Source organism: Aotus nancymaae, unplaced genomic scaffold (genome assembly GCF_030222135.1).
Source record: "Aotus nancymaae isolate 86718 unplaced genomic scaffold, 86718_ANA_hifiasm-v0.15.2.pri h1tg000040l, whole genome shotgun sequence".
In the NCBI taxonomy this organism is placed as follows: domain Eukaryota; kingdom Metazoa; phylum Chordata; class Mammalia; order Primates; family Aotidae; genus Aotus; species Aotus nancymaae.
The window spans coordinates 79,157,453-79,169,496 of NW_026988454.1; positions in this window are offsets into that span (position 1 = coordinate 79,157,453).

Here is a 12,044-nt window from a genome sequence, read left to right on the forward strand (position 1 = left end):
CTGACTCTGGGCACCCAGAAATGCCTTTGTTGATAAGAGGCGGAGTAAAGTGGTATCAGCAGAGCCTGGAAATGCAGCTGCAGTGGGCGCCGAGAGCCCGCCTTATCTATAAATTGTATGCCTTTCATGACAGCTGTACTCCTCACACCTGGCACTGTTTTATTTCTTATACATCAGTTTTTCTTTTTAACTTTTTGCTTACTCTGCCTTTGTGAAAACTTTGTTTCAGCTAGGTTCCCCCTTCCTGCTAAAACTAGTGTACAAAAGACCACCTAATTTTTTCTTCGGGGCCGAGAGAATTTTGGGCGTTAGCCGCTCTCAGTTGCCGGCTTAATAGAGGACTCGTAATTCATTCTCAGAGTGTGGCGCATTCCTTGACTCGCTCGGGTACAACAACCACACTCTCTACTTCCACCTTGTCTCTCACAGTCTATCCTCCACCAAGCGTAGAGAGATCTTTTAGATTGTCTAAGTCATAAATGCCACTCCTCTCAAACCCTACAATAGGCCCAGTGCAGTGGCTCACATCTGGAATCCTAACACTTTGAGAGGCAGAGGCAGGTGGATCGCTTTAACCCAGAAATTTGAGACCAGCCTGGGCAACATGGTGAAACCATCTCTACAAAAAATACCAAAATTAGCCGGGCATGATGGCGCCTGCCTATTAGTCCCTGCTGAGGTGGAAGGATGGCTTGAGCCCAGGAGGTGGAAGTTGCAGTGAGCCGAGATGGCACCACTGCACTCCAGCCTGGGAAACAGAGCAAGACTCTGTCTCAAAAAAAAAAAAAAACCAAGCAAAATCCTATAATAGTTTGCTTTTACTCAGAATACATGTCAAAGTCCTGCATTGACGAAGTCCGCATGTAGGCCCTGCGTTAATCTGCCTGCTTTGTCTTCCTTACCTTCATGCTCTCATTCCTTCTGGCTCACTCTGCTCAGCCTTGCTGGCCTCTCTGCTGTTCCCTGCATTCACCAGACACACTCCTGCCTTAGGACCTTTTCTAGCTCTCTCTGCCCGCAACTCTTTTCTCACAGGTCCTCTTTTGGCTAACTCTCTCATCTCCTTCAAGTCTGTGTTCAAATCTTGCCTCCGAGGCTCAACCTGACCACCATATATATATATATTTTTTTCTTTGAGACAGTCTTGCTCTGTCACCAGGCTGGAGTGTGGTGGCATGATCTCGTCTCACTGCAACCTCAGCCTCCCAGGTTCAAGTGATTCTCCTGCCTCAGCCTCCCAAGTAGCTGGGACTACAGGTACGTGCCACGACACCCAGCTAATTTTTGTATTTTTAGTAGAGACGAGGTTTCACCATGTTGGATGGTCTTGATCTCTTGACCTCATGATCCACCCGCCTCAGCCTCCCAAAGTGCTGGGATTATAGGCATGAGCCACCACGCCCGGCTAACCACAATATTTAATAGTTTCTCTTCTCCACAGGCAACCCCTGGATCTCCCATGGCCTGCTCTACTTTTTCTTTTAATTGTAGAACTTACCAGTTTCCAATATACTATATATTATTCATGTTTGTTGTTTATTGACTGCCTCCCTTAACAAAGTGTAAGCTCCACTATGGTTGAGACCTTTGTCTATTTTACTTATAGATTTATCCTAGGTGTCTAGTGTGATGCGGGACACATAGCAGATGCTCAAAGGTATTTGCTGGATATGTGAATAATTAAATGAATTATACTCTGCATATTGTTTTGCATCTTGTTTTCACTTAATATATTTATTCAAAAAACTTATCTTGAAAATCTTGGAAATTCCTTATTAACACATTGTCTTAGTCTGTTTAATGCTGTTAGAATACCTGAGGCTGGGTAATTTATTTAAAAAAAGAGGTTTCTTTGGCTTACAATTGTGGTAGCTGGAAAGTTCAAGATTGAGCAGCTGCATCTGGTGAGGGCCTCGTGCCACTTCAACTCATGGCAGAAAGTGGCAGAAGAGTGGGCATGGGCAAAGAGATCACATGGTGAGAGAGAAAGCAAGAGACAGAAACGGGAAGCCAGACTTCAACAACCTGCTCTCTGTGGTACTAATCAATTCCCAGGAGAGGAGGAGCTCACTCATCCCCATGGAAGGGCATTAATCTGTTTTTGGGGGTCCTTCCCCATGACGCAAATACCTCCTACTAGTCCCTGCCCCCCCAACAGCCTCATATTGGGGATCATATTTTCTTTCTCTTCTTTTCTCCTTTCTTCCTTCCTTCCTTCCTCTCTCCTTCTTTCTCTTTCTTTCTTTTCTCTCTTTCTCTTTCTTTTTTCAAGGTCTGGCTCTGCTGGAAGTGCAGTGGCATGATCTCTGCTCACTGCAACCTCCATCTTCCAGGCTTAAGCCATCCTCCCACCTCAGCCTCCCAAGTAGATGGGACTACAGGCACATACCACCACCCCAGCTAATTTTTGTGTGGTTTTTTTTTTTTTTTTTTTGTAGAGATGGGCTTTCATCATGTTGCCCAGGATGGTCTCAAACACCTGAGCTCAAGTGATCCGCCTGTCTCGGCCTCCCTCCTAAAATGTTAGGATTATGGGTGTGAGGCACCGCACCTGGCCTGAGGATCAAATTTCAACATGAGTGTTGAGGAGGACAAACCATATCCAAAGCATAGCACACATACATTTTTTTTCTCCTTTTCTTTTCTTCTTTTTTTTTCTGTAGAGACCGAGTATTCCTATGTTATTCAGGTTGGCCTCAAACTCCTGGGCTCAAGCAATTCTCCCACTTCAGCCTTCCAAAGTGCTGGGATTATAGGCATGAGCCATTGTACTCAGCTCATCCTTTTTTTTTTTTTTTTTTAAAGAACCTTATTATTTCACTGGAAGGCTGTAGCATTTATGTAACCAGTTAGATTGTTTAGTTCTTTTATTTATTTTTACAAATAATATCATAATGACAATCTAGTCCATATGTTATTCTGCATGAGTAAGGATATCTGTGGGATAAATTCCTGAAAGTGAAATTTCTGGGTCAAAGGTATATATATATGCCAAAAATATTGCCAAATTGAAGTCCATACTTTCACCAACACAGTTTTATAATTTTGTTATTTTTGCCAGTCTCATAGATTTTAAAGTCTTCTCAGTATAGTTTTAACTTGCATTTATTTTGAGTAATTGAAAAATTTTTCCTATACTTCAATGATGTTTAGTTATTTTTATATTTCCTATTTAAAATTTTAATCTACTTTCCTATAGCATTGTCAATCTATTTCTTATTGATGCTTAAGAGTTCCTCAGATAGTCAGGAAATTAGCCCTTTGTCTGTGATAGGAGATGCAAATATTTTTCTCAGGTTTGTGGTTTATCTTTTGACCTTGCCTGCAGTTTCTCTTTCTTTCATCTGCTTTGTAAAAACTTCTTTTACAGCAACATTCCACTGAAGCCTATGGTTTTTGACCTAGAATATTTTAAACACATTTTAATAAAATTGAAGTCATCAATGTTTTTACTAATACTGTTTCACCCCTGGGTTTTGTGTCAAAAATAGGTCTTCCTCAATCTGATTTATGTAAAAATTCTCACATGGCTTCCTCTCATACTTTTGCAGTTTTATTTTTGCTTGTAAACTTTGATCTACTTGGAATATATTTTGATGTATTATGAGAGAGGATTCAATAATATCTCACCTCAATAACTATCCAGTTGCCTTCAAACCATTAATTGAATATCATGCTTTTTTCTACTACTTTGAAGTGCCATTATATTCGTTTGTTTTCTGTTGCTTATAACAGAATACCTGAAACTGGGTAATTTATAAAAGAAAGGAATGTATGTCTTACAGTTTTGGTGGCTGAGAAGTCCAAGGTTGGGAGGCCACAGCGGGCGAGAGCCTTCTTGCTGGTGGGGGTCCTCCACAGATCTCAGGTGGTACATGGCTTCACAAGAGCAAGTGGGCTGCATGTGCTAGCTCAGATCACCCTTCCTGGGTTTTTTTTGTCCTTTGTTTGTTTTGAGATAGAATCTTGCTCTGTCACCCAGGTTGGAGTGCAGTGGGGTGATCTCAGCTCACCGCAACCTCTGCCTCCTGGGTTAAAGCGATTCTCCTGCCTCAGCCTCCAAGTAGCTGGGATTACAGGCACCCGCCACCATGTCAAGCTATTCCTCTTCTTTTAAAGCCACCAGTCTCACTCTCATGATAACCCATTAGTCCATGAGTGGATTAATCCATTCATGAGGGCAGGGCCCTCATCATCCAATCTTACCTTTTTTCTTTTTTGAGACAGAGTCTCGCTCTATTGCCCAGGCTGGAGTGCCGTGGTAGGATCTCAGCTCACTGCAACCTCCACCTCCTGGGTTCTGGGTTCAAGCAATTCCCCTGCCTCAGCCTCTCAAGTAGCTGTGATTACAGGTGTGTGCCACCATGCCCAGCTAATTTTTGTTTTTTTTTTTAGTAGAGACGGGGTTTCTCCATGTTGGCCAGACTGGTCTCAAACTCTTGACCTCAAGTGATCCACCTGTCTCAGCCTTCCAAAATGCTGGTATTACAGGCACGAGCCACAGTGCCCAGCCCTAGTCTCCTCTTAAAGGCCTCACCCTTCAATGCTATCACATTGGGGATTAGGTGCCAACACATGAAATCTGGGGTACATGTTCAAGCACAGTAGTGATCTTTGTCATATACTAAATTAATAAATGCATAAGTGCATTGGTATCTGTTTCTGGAAATTCTATTCTGTGCCATTGATTCTTGTATCTTGTGTATTCATGCCCACAACTACTGCTTCCGTTTCTGTTGGTCTATAGTGAAAATGCTATGCTGTGTCATTGCATTTACTGTCAGAATGTCTCCAGATTTTCTTGCTGCTTATTTTTTAACTTGAAATTTATAATCAGCTAATCTAGTACCTTTCAATCAATATCAATACCAAAACCAAGATAGAGACAAAGACTAACACCAACAACAGCAACAACCACAACACGGTGGTATTTTGTGGGCTCCTATTACATTCATACTCTTCTCGTGAAGAGTGTGCTAAAGGCAATAGCTCCAATCTCAGCTATTGCCTTTAGCATATTTTAATCATGAGAAACAAAGTCTATTTCTGTTTTGTCTCTGAATTTTTTTTTTTTTTTTTTTTTTTGAGACAGAATCTCACTCTGTTGCCCAGGCTGGAGTGCGGCAGTGATCTCAGCTCACTGCAACCTCTGCCTCCCGGGTTCAAGCAATTCTCCTGTCTCAGCTTCCCAAGTAGCTGGAATTACAGGCCCGTGCCACCACACCATCACACCCGGCTAATTTTTGTATTATTAGTAGAGATGGGATTTCACCATGTTGGCCAGGCTGGTCTCCAACTCCTGACCTCAGGTGATCTGCCCGCCTCAGCCTCTCAAAGTGCCTCCCAAAATACTGGTATTGTTTTGAGACAGTCTTATTACAGGTGTGAGCCACAGCATCCAGCCAATTCTTTCTTTCTTTCTTTGAGGTGGTGTCTCTTGCTCTGTCACCCAAACTGGAGTGCAGTGGCATCATCCTGGCTCACTGCAACCTTCCCCTCCCGGACTCAAGCCATCCTCCCACCTCAGCCTCCCCAGTAGCTGGGACTAGTTTTAAAAATTTTTTTTCGTAGAATCAGGGTTTTGTCATGTTGCTCAGGCTGGTCTCAAACTCCTAGGCTCAGGCAATCTAGCCATCTCAGCCTCCCAAAGTGCTGGGATTACAGGCATGAATGACTGCGCCTGGCCCACATTAATTCTTTCTGAATCAACAATGTCTGGTTGTGGCTGCTCTCTTAGTTTCACCTCTATCACTGGTTTGAACAGTTGTTCTAGGTTCTGTGCTTCAGCATCCCTGATACCCTTTTATTCACTTTTTTCCTTTTCAGTTCATGCTATAGCACATTTAAAGCAGTTTGTTCAAAATCACAATTATAAAGGACTTACCAGAATATACCTTTCATTAACTTCTTTTAGATAGAATTCTTATACTCTTGAAACAGTCTGTCACTTCAATTCAAACCGAGTTTGTGATTCTAACCTTTAAATTTTGAAGTATGCTTTCCACCTGAGTTCTTTCAGATTTAGACAAATGACGGGTTTCTACGCAACCACGCAGGTGAAGAGCATGTTCTATCGGCGGCTTTCCATTCCTTAGCACTGTGCTTCCATCTGTAGTCAATAAATATACTCCACAGGGAAAAAGAGAAAAAAATGAATTGAGTAAAAGAATTTTTACATGAAATGTCAGTAGACATTTTATAAGATTAATTTTTTAAGCTAAAATAAAAGTTCTACCCACCATTGACTAAATATATTTTGAAGCCTACAAGCACAAATAAACTATAATTCATAGACATATACATGAATACATAAAAGTTGGAAGAAACCAAATATGATAAAATTGGCACGTTTGAAAAATTAAAATAAAGGTCTGTAGGATCTGTATGAGAAATGCACAACTATATATGCCTTGTGGGGATGAAAAATAATAACCAACATTTGGTGTGCAGGTGCTGTTTGACTTATGATGGGATCAGGTCCTAATAAATTCATTATAAGTTGAAATTATTATAAGTCAAAAATGCATTTAATACTTAATCCACTAAACATCACAGCTTAGCCTAGCCTACCTTGAATGTGCTCAGAACACTTTCATTAGCCTGCAGTTGGGCAAAATCCTCTAACACAAAGCCTACTTTGTAATAAAGTGTTGAATATCTCACGTAATTTATTGAATATTTTACTGAAAGTGAAAAACCAAATGGTTGTATGAGTTCTCAAAGAATGGTTTCTATGGAGTGAATATTGTCTTTTCACTGTTGTAAAGTTTAAAAATCTTAGTATGAACCATTGTAAGTCAGGTACAATGCTAAGCATTCTATTGAATCCACCGCATGACCCTGTGGACCAGGTGCAATTACTATCCTCATTTTGTAAATGAAGAAACCTGAGGCTTAATAAGCAATTTGTTGAAAGCCAGTCACTTACCAATTGGTAGACCAAGATTCACGCTTAAGCCGCCCAATCCCAGGCCACTATACTGCTACAATGCACAAAGAGCTAAACTGGGAGTATGTGAAGGATTTCTTCATGTATGGTGCAATTCTGAATGAATTTTTTTTTTTTTTTTGAGATGGAGTTTCACTCTTGTCGCCCAGGCTGGAGTACAATGGTGTGATCTCAGCTCACTATAACCTCCACCTTCCACGTTCAAGCAATTCTCCTGCCTCAGCCAACCAAGTAGCTGAGATTACAAGTGTGCACCACCACACCTGGCTAATTTTTGTATTTTTAGTAGAGACAGAGTTTCCACCGCATTGGCCAGGCTGGTCTTGAACTCCTGACCTCAGGTGATCCACCTGCCTCAGCCTCCCAAAGTGCTGGGATTACAGACATGGGCCACCATGCTCTGCCTATGAATGATTTTTTGAAATCAGCTTCATTAGGTTTAATAGACATAAAATTCACCAATATCGAGTGCACAATTGGATACATCTCAAAAGACAAGTATACAATAATGTAATCATCACCGAAGTCATAATATAGAACATTTCTGTCATTGTGGAAAATTCCCCATGCCCTTTCAGTCGGCTTCCCCTTCCCATAGTCTCTGGTTCTTAGTGATCACTCATTGGTCTCTTTTTTGTCATATGAGTTTTGCATCTTCTAAAATTTCATGTTAATTGAATCATATAGTAGTAGCCTTTTGAGGATGAATTTTTTAATTTATATAATGCTTTTGAGGTTTATGATGTCACATGTATCAGTATGTTATTGATTTTTTGAAAAGAGACAGGGTCTTGCTCTGTTGCTCAGGTTGCAATGCAATGGCACCATCATAGCTCTCACTGCAGCCTCAAACTCCTGGGCTCAAGTAATTCTCCTGCCTTAGCCTCCCAACTAGCTAAGACTACAGGCATGTACCACATCTAGCTAATTTGTATAAATTGTTTTTTTCAGTAGAGATAGGGTCTCACTCTATTGCCAACGCTGGTCTTAACTCCTGGCCACAAGCAATCCTCCAGACTCAGCCTGTTATTCCTTTTTATGGATAATATTTCATTGCATGGGTGTGCCACAATTTATTCACCAATTGATAAGCATTTGGGCTGTTTCCAATTTGGGACAATTATAAATAAGCCTGCTATGAACATTTGTTCACAAGTCCCTGTATGAACATATGTTTTAATTTCTCTTGAGTAAATACTGGAAATATGACTTCCAGGTTATATGGCATGCAATACAAAATGGGTTCATAGGTGAAAATCACAATGATGGTATGCAAATAATTATCTTTTGTTAAGACCCAATAGGCCTACAAAACCATATTAACATAAAAGGACATCTTTTATTTCGGTTAATCATTTCAGTGATAACCTCTTTTTTCATTTCTTATTTGTAATTAAGGATACTAAATTACTTTTTAATTAATTATCCAGAAATCAAGGGATAAAATGCAAAACAAAATCTCAAATTTCTAGGTTGACCTTGACCCTGAGACCCCTGGAACTGGTGACCACAATTGTAGGTCTTTTTTTTTAATATTTCCCAAGGCCTTTCCCAAAGAGTCTGGAATTGTCTTTGCACTCCAAAGAACCCAGAGATAGTATTTTGTCAGGTACAAAGCCATCGTCCTGAACCAATAGAGGAAACAACTCCCCTTCATAAACCATCAGATATCATGAGACTTATTCACTATCACAAGATAGCTTGGGAAAAACCTACCCCCATGATTCAATCACCTACCACTGGGTCCCTCCTATGACCACGTTGGGATTTCTACAATTCAAGGTGATATTTGGGACACAGAGCCAAACCAGATCATTATGTTTGAGGGCTGGGGAAACAACAATAATGGGCAGCTCCACTTAGTATGTTGTGCTATACTGGTGGTTGCTAACACTTAGAATCAGCAGCCTTCTGGCCTAACTCATATTCTTGCTTAGTGCTGAGTCCTCGCCACATTAGTGAAGAAATGGCTTGATTCAAAATTGGATTTCAGCATACAAAGTGGATTCTACAATGTCCAAGACAAATTTTCCCAGTTCTCACATGTTTGTTCTTCTCAAGATTTCAGGTACTGCCAGCTACTCTACATCCTAGGGACTTGCTGAATTAACCAAACTACTGATAATGATATGTACGATCAAATCCAAGCTGAGATGGTCTCAGATGGAGATGAGGAACTTGGGAACTGGAGTAAAACTATGTTTTAGCAAAGAGACTGTTGGCATTTTGCCCCTGCCCTATAGAGATTTGTGGGACTTTTAACTTGACAGAAATGATTTAGGGTATCTGGTGGAATAAATTTCTAAGCAGCAAAGCATTCAAGGGGTGGTTTGTGTACTGTTAAAAGCATTCAGTTTTTAAAGGGAAACAGAGCATAAAGGTTTGGAAAATTTGTAGCCTGACCATGCGATGGAAAAGAAAATCCCATTTTCTGAGAAGAAATTCAAGCCTGCAATAGAAATTCACATAAATAACAAGGAACCAACTGTTAATTGCCAAGACAATGGAGAAAATATTTCCAGGGCATCTGGCATGAGAGACCTTTGTGGAGCCCCTCTCATCACAGGTCCAGAGTTCTAGGAGGAAAAAATGGTTTTGTGGTCTGGGCCCAGGGTCCCCCCTGCTCTGTGCAGCCTAGGGACTTGGTGCCCTGCTTTCCAGCCACTCCAGTCATGGCTAAAAGGGGCCAAGGTACAGCTCAGGCCCTGGCTTCAGAGGATGCAAGCCCCAAGCCCTGGGAGCTTTCACATGGTGTTGAGTCTGCAGATGCACAGAAATCAAGAACTGAGGTTTGGAAAACTCCATCTAGATTTCAGAGGATGTATGGAAACACCTGGATGTCCAGTCAAAAGTTTGCTGCAGGGGCAAGGACCTCATGGAGAACCTCTGCTAGGGCAGTGCAGAAGGGAAATGAGGGGTTGAAGCCCCCACAGAGTCCCCACTGGGGCACTGACCAGAGGAGCTGTGAGAAGAGGGCCACCATCCTCCAGAACCCAGAATGGTAGATCCACTGAGAGCTTGCACCTTGCACCTGGAAAACCTGCAGATGCTCAACACCAGCCTGTGAAAGCAGCCGGGGGTGGGGGTGGGGTGGCTTTACCCTGCAAAGCCACAGGGGCTGAACTGCCCAAGGCCATGGGAGCCCACCTCTTGCATCGGTGTGACCTGGATGTGAGACATGGAGTCAAAGAAGATGATTTTGGAGCTTTAAGATTTGACTGCCCTGCTGGATTTTGGACTTGCATGGAGCCTATAACCCCTTTGTTTTGGCTAATTTCTCCCGTGTGGAATGGCTGTATTTACCCAACGCCTGTACCCCATTGTACCTAGGAAGTAACTAACTTGCTTTTGATTTTATGGGCTTATAGGCAGAATGGACTTTGTCTCAGATGAGACTTTGGACTGTGGACTTTTGCGTTAATGCTGAAATGAGTTAAGACTTTGGGGGATTGTTGAGAAGGCATGATTGGTTTTGAAATGTGAGGACGAGATTTGGGAGGGGCCAGGGGCAGAACGATATGGTTTGGCTGTGTCCCCGTCCAAGTCTCACCTTGAATTGTAGCTCCCATAATTCCCATGTGTTGTGGGAGGGACCCGGTGGGAGATAATTGAATCAGGCGGGCAGTTTCCCCCATACTGTTCTCATGGTAGTGAATAAGTCTCATGAGATCTGCTGGTTTTACAAGGGAAACCCCTTTTACTTGGTTCTCAGTTCTCTCTTATCTGCTGCCATGTAAGATGTGCCTTTTGGCTTCTGCTATGATTGTGAGGCCTCCCCAGCCATGTGGAACTGTGAGTCCATGAAACTTTTTTTCTTTATAAATTACCCAGTCTTGGGTATGTCTTTATCAGCAGCATGAAAACAGACTATTACAGCTACCCAAACTGGAGTGCAGTGGCAGGATCATGACTCACTGCAGCCTCAACCTCCCAGGTTCAATCAATCCTCTCACCTCAGCCTCTCGAGGAGCTGGGACTACAGGTGTGCACCACGACACTCAGCAAGTTTTTTGTACTTTTTGTAAAGACAGGATTTTACCACAACACCCAGGCTAGTCTTGAACTCCTGGGCTCAAGCAATCTGCCCACTTCAGCCTCCTAAAGCACTGGGATTACAAGCATGAGCCACCGCACCTGGCCTAAAACACACAAGCTTTAAATAAGTCAGATGCAATCAGAGTTGCAGAAAGAAACCATCAGAGTGACTTCTTAGTAATCTTGGTAACATAAGGGTCCAGTGATTACTAAACTGCCCAACTCCTTGTGCTTTGTGACTCAGATTCTCCATCTGTCCGAGTGATGCTATACATGTTTCATAGAGCACAAGTTCCTTTACTCTAAAAAGAAAGTTCATGTCTTGGTAGCATAAATTCCAGAAAATTAAACTGCAGTAATTTCTTACAGTCCTCAGTCTTAGAGGCCTTCCCAGATGGCCTCCAGGAGTTAACATAGCTTCCTAATTAACAGAAACCATGTGAATGGCATGCACTCTTACTGTACAGGTAGCATTTAAGATAACTAAGAAAAATGCACTTCTTTAAGCTCTCTTTAAAGTAACTCTCCAAAATGTTTACAACTTTAATAATTTATATGGGGCATAGTATCTAAGGTCTATAATGGCCTCTCTAGATATTGTACTCAAAGGAAACCGTATCTGGAGAGTTATTGTTCTTTTGTCAAATTATGCTAAAAATTGGTTCATTCGGGGAAACTTTCTAAAAATAGTCTGACTTAATCTCTGTCTCAGTCAGTTTCACTAGAAAACCAGGAGTGAGGGTCCCAGTGAGATTTCAAAAACAACTTAGTTTCAATTTTCACTTGACTTTGTATTCTCATCTTGCTACAGGCAGTTAGTCTCCAGAACCCTGAGGGAAAATCTCTTTCTTGACATTAGGATGGTGGGAGGAAGCTACAGGGTGTACCCCTCCACACATTCACCTGTAGGGCTTGGCATCGGGAGAGTACATCCGGCATGTTCAGGGAAGGGAATCCAGTTCTGCTCCCCATCATTCTTGGCTCCCTACCCATGTCTGCTGGAAGGGTTAAGGTTCTGAAAGCACTTTTGCAAAACTTATGACAGTGAGAGAAATCTAAC